The 23083-nt window shown below is 36.0% G+C and overlaps 1 long non-coding RNA gene across 1 annotated transcript in view; it reads left to right on the forward strand.

The window, feature by feature from the left end:
- The window catches only part of LOC108515695 (uncharacterized), a 39264-nt gene that overhangs the window by 9543 nt on the left and 6638 nt on the right, over positions 1 to 23083 (forward strand). Inside the window, exon 3 of the long non-coding RNA XR_001881595.1 lies at positions 275 to 370. This is a non-coding gene — a long non-coding RNA (uncharacterized LOC108515695). The remainder of the gene's footprint in view (positions 1 to 274; positions 371 to 23083) is intronic.

Consider the following 23083-nt stretch of genomic DNA (forward strand, 5'->3'; position numbering starts at 1 on the left):
ATTTCAGATTTCTTCAGAGGGGGTTCATAGAGGAATTGGGCTTAGAAGTAGAGCCTTAAAGGAAAGAAGCTACATCATGGAATGACATGAAAAATTATTTTCTCTTTAAATCAGTTACATAATTTGGGTTTTCTCAAGTTTTGCCATTTTAATCAGCAGAACTTAGATTAATTAATTTGCGAGATGCTTATCTTTGCCTATTAATTTCCTCTATTGATATTTTTACTTGCTATCAATTGAGATTGCTTTTTCATATCTGTCTTCTTCCGTAAAGTGATGACTTCAGTCAGAAGTGTGCTGGAGCAGTTTGCAGAGCCTTGCAAAATTGATGGTGCCTATCTGTTTCCACCTTTATGTTCATCAATGCCAGGTTGGTAGATTGAAATCAGCCGTGATAAAAGTGTCTACACTATGGAAATTGGCAAATACTAAAAATCATCAGATACTCTCTCACCCCAGACATAGTTCATCATTCAATAGCACACAACTGATTTCAGTGGAAGAGAGTTATGGTACATAAATGATTTTTAGTTCTTTATGTTAGATGTCTTAAAATTATAAGTCTCAACTTTTGAGTACCTATTAATCTCCAAAAAATTAAACCTATATTTTACAAGAAAGCCTCTTCTGTATTTTTTATTATATTTCCTTTTGAATCCTCCTCCCCATTTCACTCTTACCACCTAAAACAGAAACTCCCACATCTTCTACGCTCAGAGGAGATTTACTTGCGTTAGCTTAAGAATCATTTTATGTTTTCTCATGCCTACATTCATACCGCCCCATTCCACAATTTTCAGGTTTTAATTTAAGCTCCACAGCAGCCCTTTTCTGTTTGATGAGAAAAGATAACCAAGAAAATAAATTAGGAGTCTTATGATTGACCCTTTTTTTTTTGTTATTCAAGGAAACCCAAAATGAAGCAAAATAACAAAAAATTGCCAAGGAAAACATTTTCAGCCATTTCAATTACTGTTTTAATTGGCTGGGTCTGGCTGCCAGATTATCCTGTAATCTCTACAAGAATGTTATTTGGAAAAAGCTGAAATATGCCCTGCATAGAAGCCACATCCATCCCTTCAGCACATTCTAGCTGGAATAACTTTCTCTCGGCATACTGGAATCATATTGGGGTAAAATTGGCAGTTCCTGAAAAAACTTAATCCATAGATTATATAAAAACATAATTCACTATCAGCATATTATTGACAAGTCTCAAAAATGCAGTGTGCCTGAATCCAAGATAAAGAAAAGTAATGATATTGTGATGTTTGTACAAATACCTTTAGACAACGTGTAGGCTTGTCTGTGCACATTTGTGTGTGCACAACTGGGTATGTGCTTTGACTGTGTGTGTCTGTATATTAAATAATAGGACAATAGAATGAGGAGAATGGTTGAAGTTATTTGAATGATTTCATAAAAACTTCTTGGGCTGTGGGATGTGTTTTACTAAGATTACACCAAGAAATGGCGCCGGCTGCTTATCAGACTTGTGGGTTCAAAGAAAGGAAATCTTTTCTTGTTTGTTTCAGTTAAATGGGTCTTGAAAACATTGCTATTAAAAATAGATGATTACACCCTCAGATTGCCATTTTGATGTGTTCTCATACAAGTGGGATGAAGAGCTACTGTGCACATTAGTTTAAAAAAACTATTTGTAGTCAGGTTCTACACATGGACTCCAGAAAATGCACACAAAAAAATGTACGTGACTCTGGCAACCAATTTTTTTTTTTTTTTTACTCTAGACTGTTCTCCTTTTTTAATTTGGGTTCTTTGGCACAGTATTGAAATTATGAAACCCTGGGACAGCAGCAGCAGCACTCCCTGAGAGCCTGCTAAAAAGGCAGAATCTCAGGCCCCAATCAGACCACCTGGATCAAAATCTGCAATGTAACAAAATCTCCTGATATGATAATATTGGAGAAGCACAGGCCTAAATTATTTTGACTATTTATTTAGAAGTGAAAGCAAATAGGTATATCTACTCAGTGCCTACATCAAGAATCTTATAGAAACTATAGTATTTGCTGGAGTATTTATCATTAGCTTTAAGTATAACATACTCTGTGATGTTTCAGCAATTAGTAAAAACACCATCCATCCATTTTTTCAAAAGTTGCATTGCCAAGATTATTAAACCTGTTGCATGCACTTCCAGATTGCGATGACTATGCGGTTGTAGTCAGAAGTTGTGTTGTGGCTGCTGAAAGGAACTACTTCTGTGAGAATCTATTCTGTGGTGTCACAAAGTGGTGCGGAAAAGTTTGTTAATACTTAATATGGTTCAATCACTGCACATATACTCTGATCAGCTTTTATACAGGAGTCTGCAGCAGAGAAAGAAGTAGCTTGCAAGGCCCAGTCTGCAGGACTTAAATCATAATGGTGCTAATTCACTAAAAAATCACAAATCTGATTAATCTTTAGATCTGAAGTTACTGAGAGAGAGGATGGGGATGGAAGGAGAGAGAGAGAGAGAGAGAAAGAAAGTGAGTTGGGGGAGAGAGAGGGAGAAATTGGGGGAGAAAGAGAGATGGAGAGAGAGAGAAGAAAAATCCACTACCTAAGAATGATGATGATGATGATAATGATGATGATGATGATGATGAAGAATATGTTTTCAAAACCCTCTCCTGTTTCCAGTTCTTCAAACAGTTGTTCCTACTTGTTGGACTTCATTACAGCCAATTGCAGTCTGAATAGAAATAAACACAAAACTATATACCAAAACTATTCTGAGTGTCTGAAAAAAAAAAAATGAGACTGATCAGTTAAATCGAGAATTCTCAAAGCCTGAGAGTTCTGTATCCCTCTGTTTCCACATTAAAACACTTTCCTCCTAAGATCCATGACACAAGGAAAGCTACAGCCAAATGCAAATCTTCGTTCCTATGTAGTGCTCTCCTGAGTGCCTGTCTTCTTTCTTATCTTGGTGAACTTTCAGAACACCCTGGAAGGATATGGAAACCACCATGTTATCTCCCAGTTCTTCTCCTTCCCTCCCCCAAAAAGATCAGCTTGGAGTCAGTTCCCAACTTTCTCACTTCTGGTTCCTCTGAATTCTCCAGACCCAAGGAGTTCTTCTTAAACAACTTGCCAACACCCAACTCCATCCTCAGAGAGAGGAAGACCCTCCGAAAGGCCCAGGAACCTGAGCGATACAGCAGTTAGGAACACAGGGCTCCAGCAACAGGGAGATGAGGGTTTGTGTCCCAGCTTAGTAGCTTGGTGGCTTTGGACAAGATAGTTCTTCTAAGCTTTTTTCCTCTATAAAGAAACCCTGTCTATTTGGGAAAATTTTGTGAATATTAAACAAAAGATTGTACAGTGCAAGTTCTTAGGAAATGTGTATAATAAATGGTAACTCCTCTTTCTCCCACACTACCTCCAAGTTTCTTTTCTCTCTCCCCTTTCTCTCCTTCAGTCTTTTCCTTCTCTCCATTTACCTACACTAATTTCCCTCTTCTACCATCACCACTCTTCATGCTCAAGCCCAAAATGCTCACAAGCAAAATACCACAAGCCAAAATAATGTTTCAGCAAAAAAGAGTCGCAGATCCCCAAAGACCATATGTCCACAGGGACCATCAACTATTTCTTACATTTCTGTTTAATGATCCATTTACTTCTATAACCTATAGTTTCCTCAATTTCCCACGAGCATTTGTGATGCGCAGGTTTAATAGGATCTGGCCGAATGAACACCACACAGAATGAATACTTCAACTTCCCGCAATCTTTGCTGTTTCCAATGAAATTGTATGGCATTATCAGACTTGAGTGTAATTCTGTTATCTCTACCGTATCTCTTGACTTCTTCATCCCACACAGAGACTTCCCTGTAAAGACTGGAGTGTGGAATGAGACTGACACATTAACAACAATGCCTGAACCTCTTAGCAACCAGAATTCCAATCGCAAACTGAACATGACAATCCTTTAAAAGTCCACATGCTTTTTAGCACATTGTTGTCCCCTTTTAGAGCAGCACTTTTCAACTTCCTGTCCTGGCATCGAGTTGTTTAAATCAATGACCATAAAGTGTATTGGTTCTAATAATTCTTAGAATACTGAGTTGTGAATGAGTTCGTTTTTATAATATCAATTAAAATGATTTAAAGTTTATTCTAGTGGTAGTATTTCTCTCAGTGCTGGGTCTGAATGTGTCCTTCCAAAATTCATATGCTAAAATCTAACCTTCAAGGTGAGTGTAGTAAATGGTGGGACCTTTGGAATGTGATTAGGTTATGAGGGCAGAGCCCTCATGGGTGAGAATATTTTTGCCATTATAAAAGAAGCCTGGGGGAGCTTGTTCACCTCTCCCACAATGTAAAGATGCAGTTAGAGGGTGCCATCTTTGAAGCAGAGAGGAGGCCCTCAACAGACACTGAATCTGTGGTGCATTGATCATGGACTTCCCAGCCTCCAAAACTATGAGCAATAAATTTCTGTTACGTATAAATTACCCAGTCTAAAGTATTTTGTTTTAGCAGCACAAATGGACTAAGACCGTCGCTTGCACTCTGATGTGCTTTGCAGGAGAGAATGGAGTTGTAGCAGACTGCTCAGGAATTGTACATCACCAATGGAGTTGTAGCAGACTGCTCAGGAATTGTACATCACCAGTAGCTTCTGTCTCAGCTAAGCGTGGGAGACTGATATTGATGAGCCATTAACAATAGTGGAGATTCTGAATCACTGAAGCACTTGATAAAAGAAATGTTGTGGGTGATGTGAAAACCCACATATGCCCATGAGAGTATATTGAGTTTATAAGTATTGTTGCTTAGTGTGTCACTGAGAAGTTTATGAGAAACTGTTTGGAGTAAGAAACAGCATAGAAGTTTCAGCCTGAAATGGCTTATTTAGTCACTGACCATCAGAAACAATTACTTTTTACCTTAACCTAGATTTGTAATAGCAGGATGCATTGAATTCCTTCACTGAAGTGAAACCTTAGCAAATCTTTAAGTAGTACTCTAAAGTGATGAAAGGTGTTTACATTTACTAATGTAAATTTCTTGTGGAGATAGAGTTTTTATTCTTCTTGAGTCACAAGACTGCTGAAGAGGGAACCATTGCTTGTTCTACACTGCTCCATTCTAAATGTTCGTTTCTCCCGATATTCATATGCTGAAATTCTAACCCCCAAGAAGATAGTATTAGGAGGTGGGGCCTTTGGGACATGACAAAGTCATGAGGATGAAGCCCTCAAGAATAAGATTCATGGTCTTATAAAGGAGAACCAGAAAGATCCCTCATTTCTTCAATCACGTGAAGACACATGAGCAAGAAGACGGCCAGCTATGAACCAGGTCTTGGGCCCTCTCCAGACACTGAATCTGCCAACACTTTGATCTTGGATTTCCTAGCCTGCAGAACTGTGAGAGATAAATTTCTTTTCTTCATAATCCACTCAGTCTGAGGTCCTTTGTTCTAGCAGCCTGAATGTACTAAGACATAACACTCCCTTGCCGTTTTGTTGTTGAGTAAGGAGGAAGGGTAGGTCTTTTATTGTTGAGTAAGCGGGGGAAGGTCTTTAAGCAGGAGGGGAGGACTTTTGGGTGAGCACCATGTGCTTATTGCTGCTTGGAGTGGACTCTTTCTCACCCTCTATTTATGTGTTAAGTGGAGTAGGATGTGATTGGGCAAGTGGTTTTTAGCTACATTAAAGTGTCTGTGGGAATTGACTTCTTTGGGCCGTGTAAGAGGCACTAAATACCATTTCATGAACACTGAAAAAGAAGTCTCTCTTTAGATAAACATTTAGCAGAGCAAGGATTTTGGAGATGCTAATTAATACCTTACATTTATATAGAACATATCCATTTTATACTTTGAAAGATATGATTTTATATAACCTGACATGGCAGCCAAGATGCAGAAATCAAAGTAAGAGTCACATTCAGTGAGAGTAGTATTCCCACAGCAGGAAATAATTATGGTCAGCAATGTGGGAGGAGAGTCATCCCAAAGTTAGCTGACTAGAGTGGATTAAGTTCACATCTGGCTAATGAGACTATCCAAAAATGAGTCTGGGAATGCATGGGAGCGTTCGACAGTGCTGTCATTTTGTTCTGTCCTTGTGAGCCTCAGCTGGCAGTGTTTCATTGGTGCATTCATTATGACATCATTTTATGGATGAGAAATTTGCAGGCCAAAAAGACCCGAGACTCCCTGGGGGGAAGGGAAATGCCACAGACATCCATGGTCTTGGATGCTCAGTGAGTAAACTGGGATTTTCAAGCAGTTCCTAGGGCCTGAGAAATAGTTGGTCATAACCCAGGCCTACACCCTTTTGCCTGAGCTGTTTCAGGGAGGAGTTGGATACATCTACACATCCCATACTGGCCCCACATGTCCCTAATACATTAGAGCAAAGAATAGTAGTGGGACAAGAGTTGTTGCTATATTGAACTTAACTCTTTAATGGAATATGCTGATGTGAGGAGCCTGAAGACTGATGCCAATTAGCACTGTGTCATAATGTTGGCATGCATGAGACAGAAGCAGTTTTACTCTAGGAAGAGAAATTCAAGAAATTTTTTTCCTGTATATATAAGCCTTCATATATTGCACTATTTTAAGTATTATTATGGAAAGATGCACTTTCAGCTCTCATTCTTTACATACACACAACACACACAATCACCCATCCTGGACATCCTATCTACTTTCCTGCATTAACCTCTCATAACTCTCAGAATTTTGCATGTTATCTAAAATAGGCTTACTTCTGTCCATCATACCTTTATTCCACACTTCCACCACTGTCCCAGCCTAGTATCACCACACTCCATCCGTACTTCTTCAAGACAACTGAAAAGACATGAAAAGCCTCCTTCAAGACAACTGAAAAGTTGGATATGAAATATCCAGCTAGACAATGACTCTGTCTCTTAGCTTCTAGAAACTTGCTTTTGCCTCTCTCATTCTACATTCCATTTTGTGTTATCATTTGAGTACATACACAAAGATATGGGGTACACACTTAAATGTATATTAAAATTTGGAAGTGATTTATTAGCTGTTATCACAGGCAGCTTTGCTTTTGAAAGAAAAAGCTGATCTGTATTTTTCATTTCAATTAACTTGGCTTCTCTTTGTGTGACTGAACACAACGAATCAAAATATTATATGCATATACATAGAGTCAGGTAATATAAAGACCATATAGAGAAGCTACTATATTTGCAAATTGATCATACTACTATAATCCCTCGCTTTGGCAATAATATCCATGGATGTCAAAGTCAGAGATATGATTTGCTAGAGGGCTCATGAGAATCATGCTTTTTGGTCTATTGAAACTGTTCTAACTAAATCTAATCAGTTTTGGGGGGTGGTTACATGATGTCAAGTTAGATATTAGCTGAACATAAATAAATGAATGGTATTCTTTACTTGTATAGATACCATTAGTTCTATATCAACATGTTTAATTTATCAAACATAAGCAGAAACTGTGGTTCTTTTGGCAGCTACTAATTTGCCTATCTGCTTCTTCACAAGATGTATGTTATTATCTTATGACTCTGCCCCACATAAACAATGTGAACATTACTTATTCCTAATAAAAAGTACTCAGGTTTAAAATACTGTCACACTCAAGTTTTATCTGTTATATTTGTAAAATACAAATAAACTGACAGTAATGTTATTAAAAAGACGCCTATTTTCAAAAGCAAACCAAGAAATGCAAGTTTTAGGAAGGTGCTCATTCTCCTATTGAATCTAAGATTTCTATTACAAATTACAATCTGATTTAATGCCTGCTTTAAGAAAATATATTGTACCAAACTAAGGTTGCTTTAAACAATATGTATAAAATTGAGTGCCTCTTGTAGCATGACTTCAGTACAATATTTAATTTTAAAAGACCGTGAAAATGAGACAAAAAGCAGTTAATAGTTACAGTGCCAGTCAAAGCCATTTTATGCTATTACAAAATGCCAGGCATATTTTATCATTTAAAAAGTGTACATGTTTTAGTGACAAGTAATGTAGCATCTTAAAAGAACATGGTCTTTGGCTTTAGACAGACTCAGATTCAAATTACAGTTTTGCCATTTAATAGGTTTGTGACACTGAGTGACAAAACTTCAACCTAACCTCAGATTCTTCCTCTGTGGAAAGGGACTAATGGTATTTTTTTAAAAAGCTATAGTGACATGTTCAATGAAGCACTATTCATAATAGCAAAACTAGAATACAACCTCAGTGTCCAATTCCAGTTATATTCATCAGCTATTGTGACATCAATACATGTAAAAAACCATCTCCAGTTCGGGCGCGGTGGCTCATGCCTGTAATCTCAGCACCTTGGGAGGCCGAGGTGGGCGGATCATGAAGTCAGGAGATCGAGACCATCCTGGTCAACATGATGAAACCTCGTCTCTACTGAAAATACAAAAATTAGCTGGGTGTAGTGGCGCGCACCTGTAGAGAATCCCTTGAACCTGGGAGGCAAAGGTTGCAGTGAGCTGAGATCATGCCACTGCACTCCAGCCTGGGCAACAGAGTGAGACTCTGTCTCAAAAAGCAAACAAACAAAAAACCTGTCTCCAAACACCATGGTTTGCAACAGCAAGCATTTGTTCCAATGCTTGTGGGGTCTGCAGATCAACTGAGATTAGTCTACCTTGATGAGGCACAATTGGGCAACTCTGCAGTGGTGGGCCTTGGCTCCAAGGCCCAATTTGGGTTCAGGTTTGTTCCATGTGTGCTTATTTGGGTACCCAAGCTTAAAGGACAGCAACTACCTAGGGTGAATCATCAAAGCACGAGACAAACTAATTAGGGTAAGCACAATTAAGATCTCTGCACAAAATCCATTAACTTCCATTCGTCAAATTAAGTTCTATGGCCAAGCTCAATATAAACAGAAAGTCTTACATAGCCAGAGGGGAGGGAAGTAAATATGTGCTGCACAATTATCCCAATATCACAATGGCTAAGTAGTAACTGATTTAATGATTAAGCAGCATTAGTATGACAAAAGGCTACTTATCCATTAAAAATGTAATTAGAAAAAAATGACTGGCAGAGTAGTATGCTTACCATCTACTTTCACGGAAAAAAGTAAGCTATGAAAAGATGCATACGTGGAAAATTATAGAAAGGTTATGGAATGAAATATTACCGGTGGTTGGTTACCTTTGAGATATGAGATATTGGATGATTTTGATTATTTCCCCTCTACATGCTTTTCAATGTTTTCCAAGTCAGCTGAACTGATTGCATATTATTTTTGTTATTTTAAATAGTTAATTAATAAAATATTCTTCCAACTTTAGAAAAACATAAACTCTCATTTGAGGCAACAGCATCACCACATTAATATGGCTTAGATGAGAAAAAACGTGAAACTATGTTGTGATTATAAAGCATAAAGCAAATATAAGGGATTTTAAAAAAATAATTTCATTTATGGCTCGAATTCCAGCATTCCATATTTTAAGTGTTTGTTCCTGGGAGCATGAAAAATGTCTTCATCTCATCCTCATTCTCAAAAGATAATTTTACTGAGTATAAGATTCTAGTTTGACATTAATTTTCTTTCAGAGTTTTGAAGATATTCTGGCATCCATTGTTGTTAACGGGAAGTCTACTTCAGTTTAATTTTCATTTGTTTGAAGTATTTTATCTTGTGTCTCTTTTTAAGATCTTTTTGTCTTTGGTGTTCTGCTGTTTCATTGCAATGTGTCTAAAAGTGTGTGTGTGTGTGTATGTGTGTGTGTGTGTGCTTTATTCTACTTTATATTAGTATTTGTTGGATTTCCTGAAACTAAAGATTGCAGTCCATAACAATACCCGAAAATTCCACATCACTAACTCTTTGAGTATTTCCTTTTTCCCATTCTCTCTCTCTCTTTCTACTTCTGAAACTTCAATCACCCTCTCTGCCTTCTGTTTGCTTAATTATCCTTCCTATTTTCCATCTCTTTCTCCTTATATTACATTCTCAGGAGTGCCTTTATTTCCAGACTGATCATTTGGTTCTTTTTTCAAATCTACCTAATGATTTCTGAAAAATCTCTTATTCTTCATCATCTTACTATGTTCTTACTTTTTTTGAAAGATGACGCTGATATTTTCTTCAAAGTATGTATGTGTCTTTCCAAAATCTGCAACATTTTGAGCTGGAATCATCAGGTTGACTTTTCTTTCATGGTGATTGTCATTCACATTTGCTTGCATGGTCTCAATCTCCTGAGAACATCCTTTCTTAGTTCATCAGCTAGAGATGTCACATTTTGGAAACTTTTGATTTGAGGCTGTTTCTTTGCTCTTCCATCTTCCTTTGCACAGACCAGGTTTTGTTTCTACCCAGTCCATGCAGTTCTGGGCTACCAGGAATGGCAGATGTCCTCAGGGCAAACAATGGCTTTTGAACTTGTCCACTTTCTGGAGTCATACCTTTTTTGTCATTTCTGCCCATCAAGATTTTTTTGACTTGTTTGTCAGACAAATAACACAAAAATGTATTATTTTACAAAACTTCATTCAGTATTTTAGGCATTGTTTACTGGAAGGGTTTTTTCTAAACAATGATCCTAGTGTATTTTCAGAAGTAAAAGTGCCTAATCATCTTTTAAATTATCTTCTTCCTCTCTACGAATAAACATCCTTCATGGATGTGCGTTGTGTTATGAATGTAGAAATCCCTGACACCTACTATAGTACCAGACACATATAAAGAATAAGGAACAAATTAACGGAACCAATTATATAATTTTAAAGCATAAGGTCTTGAAAAACTACAAACCACTTTAGAAATATAGGACATTAGTACATCCCCAAGGGATTCAGAAGTCATGCTAAGTTTTTATTTTACCATAAAGGTTCCTAAATGAAATTTCATAGCCCAGTGAACATTTTAATGATTTGAAAATTAAACTGTCAAAATTTGGCTAAAAGTCTATAATTTATACACAACTATTTTAAAAAAAATTTATGGCAACAGGTAAAAAGATTACATTTGATATTAGAATATTATGTTTTAGTTGACTTGCTCTTTTACTTAATTGTTGCACTGTAGGAAAAGACAATCTGATGGGTTTCTTTATCCCTAACATTGATTTATTTGGTAAAATGTTTGCCCTGTACACAAATGAGCACATATAATAGAGGATGACAAAATGATTCATGCAAGAAACATATATTTTAGAGAAACATTTTAGGTCTGGGTCTTAGAGGAAGACTTGAGACATTGTGATTTATTTTCAACTTTAATCTGCTGTTTATGGCCTGATCATAAAAAACTTGTTTCTATTTTTTTGTGCTTTTCTAAAATAATATTCACAATACGTGTAAAGCCAAGCATTCAAACATAGAAATGTGAAATTTTCCATATGCTTTTGCTGGGGGATAAATACACTTTTTTAAAACTCCATTGATGAAAATTCCTGGGTAAAGAGCAGACGTGTGTGTGTGTGTGTGTGTGTGTGTGTGTGTGTGTTGTGTCTACTTGTGTATTTACCCTTGTTTGTGGTTCACATATTTTGCGGTTGAATTATCCAGTTTGTTCCCTCCCTTCTGATGAAGTCTTGCATTCCAACTTCATTGCAGTGTGCAGTTCGTCTGTGTGGTTTGCTTTTTCTTGCATCTGAAAATAATTTGGGAGAAACAAACATAAAATTTGATTTAACCTGAAAAATCTTTTCTTCATTTCTTTTTAAAATATGACCAGTTCAGGCCTTTCTATATAAGGATAAAGAGTCCAAGTCAGGCTAATCCAGGAAAAATGTGAGCCTGAAGAGTTCCTCAAATCCGATATTTGAGCAAACCAATCCCAAAATATCCAAGATTTATTCCTTGGCTCCGAGAACTGCAACATCATAGGAATGGTTTTTTCCCATTATTGGCAGTTCTTTTCCTTGTTCACACTTTGCCATTGAGGTTTTCTTCTCAAGCTTCTTCTTGAGAAAGATGGAATTTAACTAGAATGAACGCTGTATTCCTAAAGTCACAAGAGATGCAAGTCAAAATTAGTTTATTTTCAGGCATCAGTACAAAATATTTAAACCTGGAGGACTGTGCTCCAAAATTATACCAAAAATGGAAACCATTTTTAAAATTATGGAATATCCAATTCAATGAAATACCACCCATGTATAGTTATGAAAGTTTTGAAACTATGGTATGTGTTTATTATAAAGTTAAATGGAAAAGTTTAGAATCTAAAATTATATGATGCTACATTAGTACAACTATGTACAACTATTAGTACAACTAAACAAGAATGTAAATATAAATTAAGCAAAACATACCATTAAAAAACCCTGTTAATTAGTCGTTATCTTTTTGTTTGGAGAATATGTGATTTAAAATCTTCATCCATGTTTGAAACTCAATGAATATCAATATTTTCATGATTTTTATTTCTGTATTATTGATTTACATATTTATTTTGAGGTAGCAGTGTGTTAAGGCAGAACAAGTTTCCAAAGACCTGTGTTTCAATTATATTTTTTTACCATTTACTAATGAAAGCTTCATATTTTTATCTATATGGTTTAAATAATACATCATCCTAAGACTGTATGTCAGTTCATCTCTTATTCTGGTGACTCATTGACAAGTATTTTTTATGTACAAAAACTATATGTGTGTGTATATATATATGGAGGGAGAGAGAGACAGAGAGAGAGAACTAGATAGCTATTTAAAAATGTATTTGCATTGGTAGATGTCACAAATCAGGTATTTCATTTTGACGTTTCATTTCAGACTGAAGTGCTTGCTTTGGTGACCCAAAAAAGGCAGTATCTGGCAGGAAGCAAGGTGATTATTCTGTTTGATGTGGAGAATAAGGGCCAGTTTGTGGTACTGACAGAAGAATGAAAGCAAAGTTAGGCTAGAGACAGATCATCTCTTTCACAGGTTTCTCTGCATTAGGTTCTCCCAGGCAAAGGCACATTTCTCTAACTGTCAGATGTTGCTTTAAATTCCCAGCTTGTGGTAGGCATTAATTCATCATGGTAAAGTCTCATGTGAGATTATTGACCAAGTAACTGAGTATATTTTCTGTGAACCTAACCTTTCACATCATCACACTCAGTCAACTTAGTTCTAAAACTTTTTTGAAAACATGAAAATTTCTAGAATTTTCATTTCGAATGTACACCCATTTGATTTTTCAATTGCCACAATCCAGTTTTCAGTACAAACTGTAGAAATCACCTTCAATCTATTAGAATTTGCATATTTTTCTATTTATTGTTCTTCTTCAAGAGAAATATTTTCTCTCTAGTCAAAGGTTGATGTCTTCTGGTACCTTCAAATAACATCTTCTGTGGATGTGATTTCTTAGAAGGTTTTTTGAAAGATGTTATAAAGCCGTGTACTGAAAACCACAAACATTCTCCTCCAACATAGTGCAAACTATGTTATACCAAAGCCTCAAGAACAGCCTACCTATTTAAACTCTCCAGTGAAGAGATTTGACAGTGGTTTGTCTATGAAGTTTCAACCTGTGCCATTTAAGGCAAACCAATTGCATTAACTGCTCTGACAGGACATTTGTCTTGACCACTCTTGTTGAATTTTCAAAGAGAAAGTCATTTTTGAAAGCAGTAAACATCCTTGTGGATATTGAAGTTAACAAGGAATCATAATCATAGCTACCCTATGGGAACTTGGATACTTGAAAGGCACGAAGCATCAGTCAATCTGGAGATTCAGAAGAGTTATTCAAATTAATTATGGACTTTTGATATTCTAGTCAAATGTGGCTGATGAACAATATTTTAGGGGAAACAAATATTGTTGTATATTAATAAAGTTTTTAACAGTCTGTATTGCAAGTAACTGATTGGCCCAGCTTGGGTAGTGGGCTCTCTCACTTGATGCACTAAGAAACATAAATCTCCAATGCAAAACTGAGGTGTTACTAACAAATGAATGGGAAGGAAGATTAGAAAGTCTGAAACAAATAAAATCGTCCAGTCCTTTTTATTTTATTTACTTTGCATGTTCTTTAAATTAGAGCCAGTGAGATATATTTATAAAAAACAATGGCCTTTCCCTATAAATGTTGGTTACTTAAAATATTTGAACTCTTTTTTCCCTTCCTTCCTTCCTTCCTTCCTTCCTTCCTTCCTTCCTTCCTTCCTTCCCTCCCTCCCTCTTTCCTTCCATCCTTCCTTCCTTCCCTCCACTTTATTTCTGCCCTTCTACCCTTCTTTCTTCCTTCCTTACTATCTTCTTTATTTCCTTTCCTCCCTTCCTTCTATCAGGGCCACAGTGTCATTCTAAAGCACAATACTGAATATACAGAGCAGGGCAAGTGAAACTCAGAATCCCAAAAACAAATCACTTATCAGAGCTTTTTCAGTTTTGTGTCTTGCTGTAAGGTCTCTTAGATATCTGTGCAGAATCATGTTATTCTGTTTTATATAATAAAATAAGTGCTTTCAAAATTTAAAAACAAACAGATTTTCTCCAATTTCAGGTGTGCTCGCATAATTTCTTAAAACTCTGTATTCAGGAGTAATGAAACAATTATAGAATTAGAAAAGGACTTTTAACAGAAAATCTTGTGGAGCTGGTCTATGACTTTTGGTTTGTTTATTGTGCTCAAGATTGTTCTTTTATACTGAATAAAGACATATTTCTTGCTATTAACATTAGTCAAAAATTATGTAATTGCATTAAAAATATGTATTTATTTTAAGGTGGTTCTCCCCAGAGCACTAGGACTTTTGTGTTTCTCAGGTGAACACGCTAGATAATTTTTGTGACATGGCACAAAACCTTTCCCAATAGATACTGATGTGGTTGGTGTTAGGAGTCACATTCTCTTTGCCCACCATTCAGTCCTTTATAAATTTCACAGAGAAATATTTTGTTTTTCTTTCTATATTCTTGTGAAAAACATTGGCTGAAAAGTCAGCTGGTAATGTACATGTCTTATATATTGGCTGATTATCATTTGCCATATTATCTTTAGGTCAGAAGATGCTATATATACATGGGCTGGGGGACTTGTCCATGGCTATGCATCACTCATCCAGTAGAATCCTTCCAAGGATAACAGGCTAAACTTGATTGTAATTAAGATGATTTTCCTTCTGTTAAAACAGATGTATAAGGAGACCATTTTATACCCAAGAAATAAAGTTAATGAATCTGATTTCAAATAATATCTTTAAAATGCAAATGCTCATAGAAGGAGTTAGGAGTTCAATCAAAATTGTCAATAAGAGAAGATTTGTACTTCTGAGAAGATGGAGTAGACATACATCTACAAAATGGGTAGACCTTAAAAGAGAAATAGGCAAGACTACAATTATACTTGAAGGTTTCAACATCCCTCTCTCAGCAATTGACAGAACTGAACAAAAATTCAGCAAGGATATAGAAGAATCAACAACACCATCAATCCACAGACTCAAATGAACATTTGTAGAATACTGCACCTAACAACAGCAGATTACACATTCTTTTCAAGCATTCATGGAATATATATCAATATAGACTAGGCAATAAAACAAAAGGCAACAAATGTACAATAATTGAAATTACATAAAGTGTATTCTCTGATCACAATGGAATCAACCTGGATACCAGTAGCAAAAAGATACCAGAAATATTTCTAACCACTGGCAAAATAAACTACACATTTCTAAATAGTCCAGGGATCAAAGAGGAATTCTCAGGGAAAAGAAAAAATAAATGGAATAGGATAAAATTAAAAATACAACATATTTAACTATTTGGGGCATAGTTAAAGCAGTTCTGAGGGGGAAATTTGTAATACTAAATATTTCCATTAGAAAGAAGGGAATGTGTTATATTAGTTATTTAAGCACCTACTTCAAGAATCTCCAGAAAAAAAGAGCAAAATGAACTCAAAGCCAGCAGAAGAAACGCAACAATAATGATAATAGCAGAAATAAATAAAGTTTAAAAGAAAAACCAATGAAACAAAAAGCTAGTCCTTTGAAATGGTCAATAAAATTGACAGCAGTTTGACTGATGAGAGAGATTGAGAAAATAAGACTAACAGAAAAAGAAAGGCAACACAAATTACTAACATCAGGAATAAAAACCTTAACAACTTCAAAAGGCTCATAAGGGAATATTACAAATGACCTACACACATAAATTGGATAACTTAGAAGTGTACCAATCTTCAAAAAGCACGGGCTACTACAACTCACCAAATATTAAACAGACAAGTTAGCCCTAAAACTCGTAAGGAAATTGAATTTATAATTTAAAATCAATTATACAAATGTTTAAAGAAAATTAATGCTGATTCTACACAATCTTTTCTAGCAAGTAGAAGAAGAGGAAATACCTCCCAATTAGTTTTGTGACCCTAATATTATCCTAATACCAAAACAAGATGAAACAGTATAAAAGTAAAAAATGTAGATCTGTATCTTTCATGAATGTAACTATAAAAATTATTAACAAAATATTAGCAAATAGAATTCAGCAATATATAAAATAATTATACACCATGACCACGCAGAGTTTATTCCAGAGACACAATATTAATCAGTGTAATCCACCATATTAATAGGCTAAAGAAGAAAAATCGCACGATTCTATCAACTGATACAGAAAAGGCATTTGACAAAAATTTACCACCCATTCATAATAAAAACTTTCAGAAAACGAGGAATAGAGGGAAACTTCCTCAACTCGAAAAAGAGCATCTACAACTAACATTGTAAATAAATAAGCCTCAATCTAACCTTCACACATTATATAAAATGTAAGTTAAAATGGATAATAGACTTATTGTGAAATGTAAAACTATAAAATCTTTGGGAAAAAAAAATAAGAGAAAAGAGAAAATCTTAGGAATCAAGACCTAGGCAGAGAGCTATCAGACTTGATACCAAAAGCATGATTCAAAAGAAAAAAAATAGTAATAAATTTGAATTTATCAAAATTTTAAAACTTTTGCTTTGAAGAAGACCCTGATAAGATGCTCTAAAATTAGGCTACTGACTGGGAAAAAAAATTCAAACCACATATTCAAAAGAATGAGTATCTAAAATATATAAGAAACTCNAAAATTATTTTAACTAGGGTGAGATGGTATCTTATTGTAGCTTTAATTTGTGTTTCTCTGATTATTAGTAATGTTGAGCCTTTTTCATATACCTGCTAGCCATTTGTATGTCTTCTTTTGAGAAATATCCACTCAGATGGTTTCACTAGTTTTAAGTAGGTTATTTGTTTTCTGCTATTAAGTTGAGTTCCTTATATATTCTGGTTATTAATTACTTGCAGATGGGTAGTTTGAAAATGTTTTTTTTTTTCCATTCTGTAGGTTGTCTCTTCACTTTGATTGTTTCCTTTGCTGTGCAGAAGCTTTTTAGCTTAATATGATCTCATTTGTCTATTTCTGCTTTGATTGCTTGTGCTTTTGAGATCTTACTCAAGAAATCTTTGCCCAAACCAATGTCCTGGAGAATTTACCCAATGTTTTCTTCTAGTAGTTTCATAGTTTCAGGTCTTAGATTCTTTAATCTATTTTGATTTGAGTTTTGTATATTGTGACAGACAGGGGTCTAGTTTCATTCTTTTGCATATGGATATCCAGTTTTCCCAGCACTATGTATTGAAGAGACTGTCTTTTTCCCCAGTGTATGTTATTGGAAACTTTGTCAAAAATTAGTTGACCATAAGTGCATGGATTTATTTCTGAATTTCTGATTCTCTATTTTGTTCCATTTGTCTCTGTGTCTGTTTTTATTCCAGGACTACACTGTTTTTGTTAGTATGGCTTTGTGTATTATAATTTAAAGTCAGGTAATGTGGTTGCTCCAGCTTTGTTTCTTTTCTTAGGATTGCTCTGGCTATTCTGGGGGGTTTTTTTTTTTTTTTTTTTTTTTTTTTTTTTTTGTGGTTCCATATAAATGTTAAGATTATTTTTTCTGTGTCTGTGAAGAATGTCATTGGAATTTTAATAAGGATTGCAGTAAATCTGTAGACTGCTTTGAGTAGTGTGGACATTTTAACAATATTGATTCTTCCAATCCATGAACATGGAATATCTTTCCATTTTGTGTATGTGTGTGTAACTAGATGCTGGTGAGGACGTGGAGAAAGGGGAACACTTGTACACTGATGGTGGGGATGTAAATTAGTACAGCCACTATGGAGTGCAGTATGGAGGTTCTTCAAAATCTAAAAATAGAACTATCATGTGATCCAGCAAATTGCACTGCCAGGTATATATTCAAAAGAAAAGAAGTCAGTATGTGGAAGAGATATCGGCACTCACCTGTTTATTGCAGGACTATTCATGGTAGCCAAAATATGGAATCAACTTAATGTCTATCAACAGATGAATAGATAAAATGTGGTACATATACACAATGGGATATTAAGCAATAAAAAAATGAAATTCTGTCACTTGCAACAACATGGATGGAACTTGTGGACATTATGGTAAATGAGATAAGACAGAAACAGAAAGACAGATATCACATGTTCTCATTCATAAGTGGGAGCTGGAAAAAAAGCACATGGAGCTAGAGAATAAGAGTAATGATTATTAGAGGCTCGGAAGGATAGTTGGGAACAGGAGATAAAGAGGGGATGGGCAATAGGTACAAAAATACAGTTAGATAGAAGGAATAAGATCTAGTGTTCACTCGTACAATAGGGTAATTACAGTTAATAATTTATCGTATATTTCAAAATAACAAAACGAGTGGAATTGGAATGTTCCTTACACACAAAAAAATGTATATTTGAAGTGATAGATATCCTAAGTACCCTGATTGGATCATTCATTTCACATTATTTGCTTGTACTAAAATATTACGTGTTTCCTATAAATATGTACAACTATTATGTATCCATAAAATTTTTTAAAAGAAAGCAAAACGGTATAAAATAAAGGTGAAATAAATTTTAGTAGCTTTTTTTGATCCAATATATCTAAATATTGTCATTCAACATGTAGTCAGCATGAAAATATTGATGAGACGTTTTACTTTTTTTTTTTTTTTTTTTTTTGCATTCAGTCTTGAAAGATGGGAAGATCAGGGGCAGTCTGAGGTCTTGGTATATGAATGAACTAGTGAGAGTGGGCACAAAGTCTGAAGATCTTTGTAGTGCATGCTAATGTCTAAGGGAGAATATACGTACCCTGGAAGAGACATTAAACAACGAGGTAATTGGAGTAGACAAAGTGTCAGCCAGTCAATATCAGCCATCCTCCCTCATCAGAGTTGGTGTTTGGACAATAAGCACATGAACAGAGTAACCATGGTAGAAGGGATGCAGGTTTTGCATGGACCCCACCCATTTACTGAAGCTGTTATAACTTCTGCCACTGCGAAATGTTCCAGAAGTAGCAACAGAGACCAACACTAAGCCCCCAATACAGTACCATCTCTTCAGGGAATCAACCAGCTAATCTGGTGGCAAGTCAAATACATTAGACTTCTTCCATCCTCAAAGGATGGAAGCATTAATTCATTTCAAATTAATGCTTTTTGAATTTATACATATTCCAGGTATGGTTCTGCATTTCCTGTGAAAGAACCTCAAACAGCACCATTAGCCATGGGATTACAGAGAGTTTAGTCCATCACCAGGAGATCTCATATAGCATTGCATCAGATTAACACAGTAATTCTTAACCATGGGCAATTCCTTATCTCCCATATCCCACCCCCGAGACATTTGGCAGTGTCTGGAGACATTCGTGATTGTCAGAAAAGGGAGGATGTTACTGACATCTAGTGGCTAGAGAATTGTTGCTAAACATCCTATAGTGGACAGGACAACCTCCCTCAATAAATAATCCACCCCAAAATGTCAATATGCCACTGTTCAGAAATTCTGGACTAAGAGCAACCTCTATTCTGTTTTCCATAATGACTGTATTGATGTACATTCCTGTAAACAGTATAAAAATATTCACTTTTCTCCACATGTTCACTAATACTTGTCTCTTGTTTTTTCTTTTGATACACATCCTAAAAGGTGTGAGCTGATATGTCATTGTGGTTTTAAATTGTATCTCCCTGGTAATTAGTGATGTTGAGTATTACTTCTCAACCATTCATATCTCTTTTGAGGAATGTCTACTAAGATTCTTTGCCCATTTTTTAATCAGATATTTTTCTTGCTGTTGAGTTGGGTCCCTTACATACTTTTGATATTAACTCCTTATCAGATATATAGTTTACAAATATTTACTTCTATTCCATAGGTTGTCTCTTCATTCTGTTGATTGTTTCCTTTGTTGTAAAAGAGACTCACTTTACAGGAAAAGAGGTGCAATGGTGGCGGCATGATTATAAGATCAACTGTTCCTATTAGAAACTACGCCATCCAAAAGAGGCTGCCATTGAAGAGTAATAAAATAGTTCATAGAAGGCATAGGTGAGGCAGAAGCTTGAAAATGATACCAAATAAGGATAAGAAATCATATTCCAAGATACAGTCTATACTCAAGTCTTATGACCATTGTATGGTGCTGTGCCCCATTATTTAGATATGTGGTGCTCCACTGATTACACATGGTGGCAGGAATGAAGAGTTGAAAATGGTAATATGGCCATTTTCATGATATTGATTTTTCCTATCCACGAGTGTGGAATATTTTTCCATTTGTTTGTGTCCTCTCTTATTTCCTTGAGCAGTGGATTGTAGTTCTCCTTGAAGAGGGCCTTCACATTTCTTGTAAGTTGTATTCTTAGGTATTCTCTTTGTAGCAATTGTAAATGGGAATTCACTCATGATTTGGCTCTGCTTGTCTATTGTTGGTGTATAGGAATGCTTGTGATTTTTGCACACTGATTGTGTATCCTGAGACTTTTCTGAAGTTGCTTATCAGCTTAAGGAGTTTTGGGGCAAAACCACAGTGAGATACCATCTCATGCCAGTTAGAATGGCGATTATTAAAAAGTCAGGAAACAACAGATGCTGGCAAGGCTGTGGAGAAATAGGAACGCTTTTACACTGTTGGTGGGAATGTAAATTAGTTCAACCATTGTGGAAGACAGTGTCGTGATTCCTCAAGGATCTAGAACCAGAAATACCATTTGACCCAGCAATCCCATTACTGGGTATATATCCAAAGGATTATAAATCATTCTACTATAAATACCCATGCACAAATATGTTTATTGAAGCACTATTTACAACAGCAAAAACTTGGAACCAACCCAAATGCCCATCAATGATATACTGGATAAAGAAAATGTGGCACATATATCCCATTGAATACTATGAAGCCATAAAAAAGGATGAGCTCATGTCCTTTGCAGGGGCATAGATGAAGCTGGAAGCCATCATTCCCAGCAAACTAACACGNAAAGGATTATAAATCATTCTACTATAAATACCCATGCACAAATATGTTTATTGAAGCACTATTTACAACAGCAAAACTTGGAACCAACCCAAATGCCCATCAATGATATACTGGATAAAGAAAATGTGGCACATATATCCCATTGAATACTATGAAGCCATAAAAAAGGATGAGCTCATGTCCTTTGCAGGGGCATAGATGAAGCTGGAAGCCATCATTCCCAGCAAACTAACACGGGAACAGAAAACCAAACACTGTATGTTCTCACTCATAAGTGGGAGTTGAACAACGAGAATACATGGACACAGGGAAGGGAACATCACACACTGGGGTCTGTTGGGAGGTGAGGCACAAGGGGAGGGAGAGCATTAGGACAAATACCCTTGCAGGTCTTAAAACCTAGATGACAGGTTGATAGGTGCAGCAAACCACCATGGCACATGTATACCTATGTAATAAGCCTGCACGTTCTGTATATGTATCCCAGAACTTAAAGTAAAAGAAAAAGAAAAAAAAGTACTGTTGTTGTGAAATTGCACATTCTGCATATGTATCCCAGAACTAAAAAAAAGTAAAATTAAAAAAAAAAAAGAAAATAGCAATGACACATAGGGAGCTTCTGCTTCCTTTTTATGAAATTCTAAACTCCATGTGTTTCGTGGTCTTGGTTCCTACTATGGGGAATATCTATCAGTGAAACATAAGCTATGATTTTGGACTGGGCACTTCAGACTCCATATGCCAAGGGGCCAGTGGGCAAGGGGGGATACCATATTAATAGAAGCAATTGAGCTGATCATCAGGAGAAAGGCTGTTATGACACACTGGGGCAGGGGCGGAACATATTTGGTACTTGATGATCTCTTGGCAATTCTTTGCCCAGTTTTCATGATAAATTGACAAATACAGTAGTCACTGTTGTGGGAAGTCAGGGACCCCAAACAGAGGGACCGGCTGAAGCTGTGGCAGAAGAACATAAATTGTGAAGATTTCATGGACATTTATTAGTTCCCAAATTAATACCTTTATAATTTCTTACACCTGTCTTTACTGCAATCTCTGAATACAAATTGTGAAGATTTCATGGACACTTAACACTTCCCCATCAATACCCTTGTGATTTCCTATGCCTGTCTTTACTTTAATCTCTTAATCCTGTCATCTTCGTAAGCTGAGGAGGATGTATGTCGCTTCAGGACCCTGTGATGATTGTGTTAACTGCACAAATTGTTTGTAGAGCATGTGTGTTTGAACAATATGAAATCTGGGCACCTTGAAAAAAGAACAGGATAACAGCAATGTTCAGGGAACAAGGGAGATAACCTTAAACTCTGACTGCTGATGAGCCATGTGGAACAGAGTCACATTTCTCTTCTTTCAAAAGCAAATAGGAGACTATCACTGAATTCTTTTCTCAGCAAGGAACATCCCTGAGAAAGAGAATGCACCCCTGAGGGTAAGTCTCTGAAATGGCCGCTTTGGGGCAGCTGTCTTTTATGGTGGAAGATGAAGGGATGAAATAAGCCCTGTCTCCTGAAGCACTCCCAGGCTTATTAGGACAAGGAAATTCCCGCCTAATAAATTTTGGTCAGACTGGTTGTCTGCTCTCAAACCCTGTCTCCTGATAAGATGTTATCAATGACAATGCATGCCCGAAACTTCATTAGCAATTTTAATTTCGCCCCATCCTGTGGTCCTGTGATCTCACCCTGCCTCCATTTGCTTTGTGATATTGTATTACCTTGTGATTAGTTCCCAAATTAATACCTTTATAAT

The sequence above is a fragment of the Rhinopithecus bieti genome, unplaced genomic scaffold (assembly GCF_001698545.2).
Source record: "Rhinopithecus bieti isolate Rb0 unplaced genomic scaffold, ASM169854v2 scaffold_35536, whole genome shotgun sequence".
Lineage (NCBI taxonomy): Eukaryota > Metazoa > Chordata > Mammalia > Primates > Cercopithecidae > Rhinopithecus > Rhinopithecus bieti.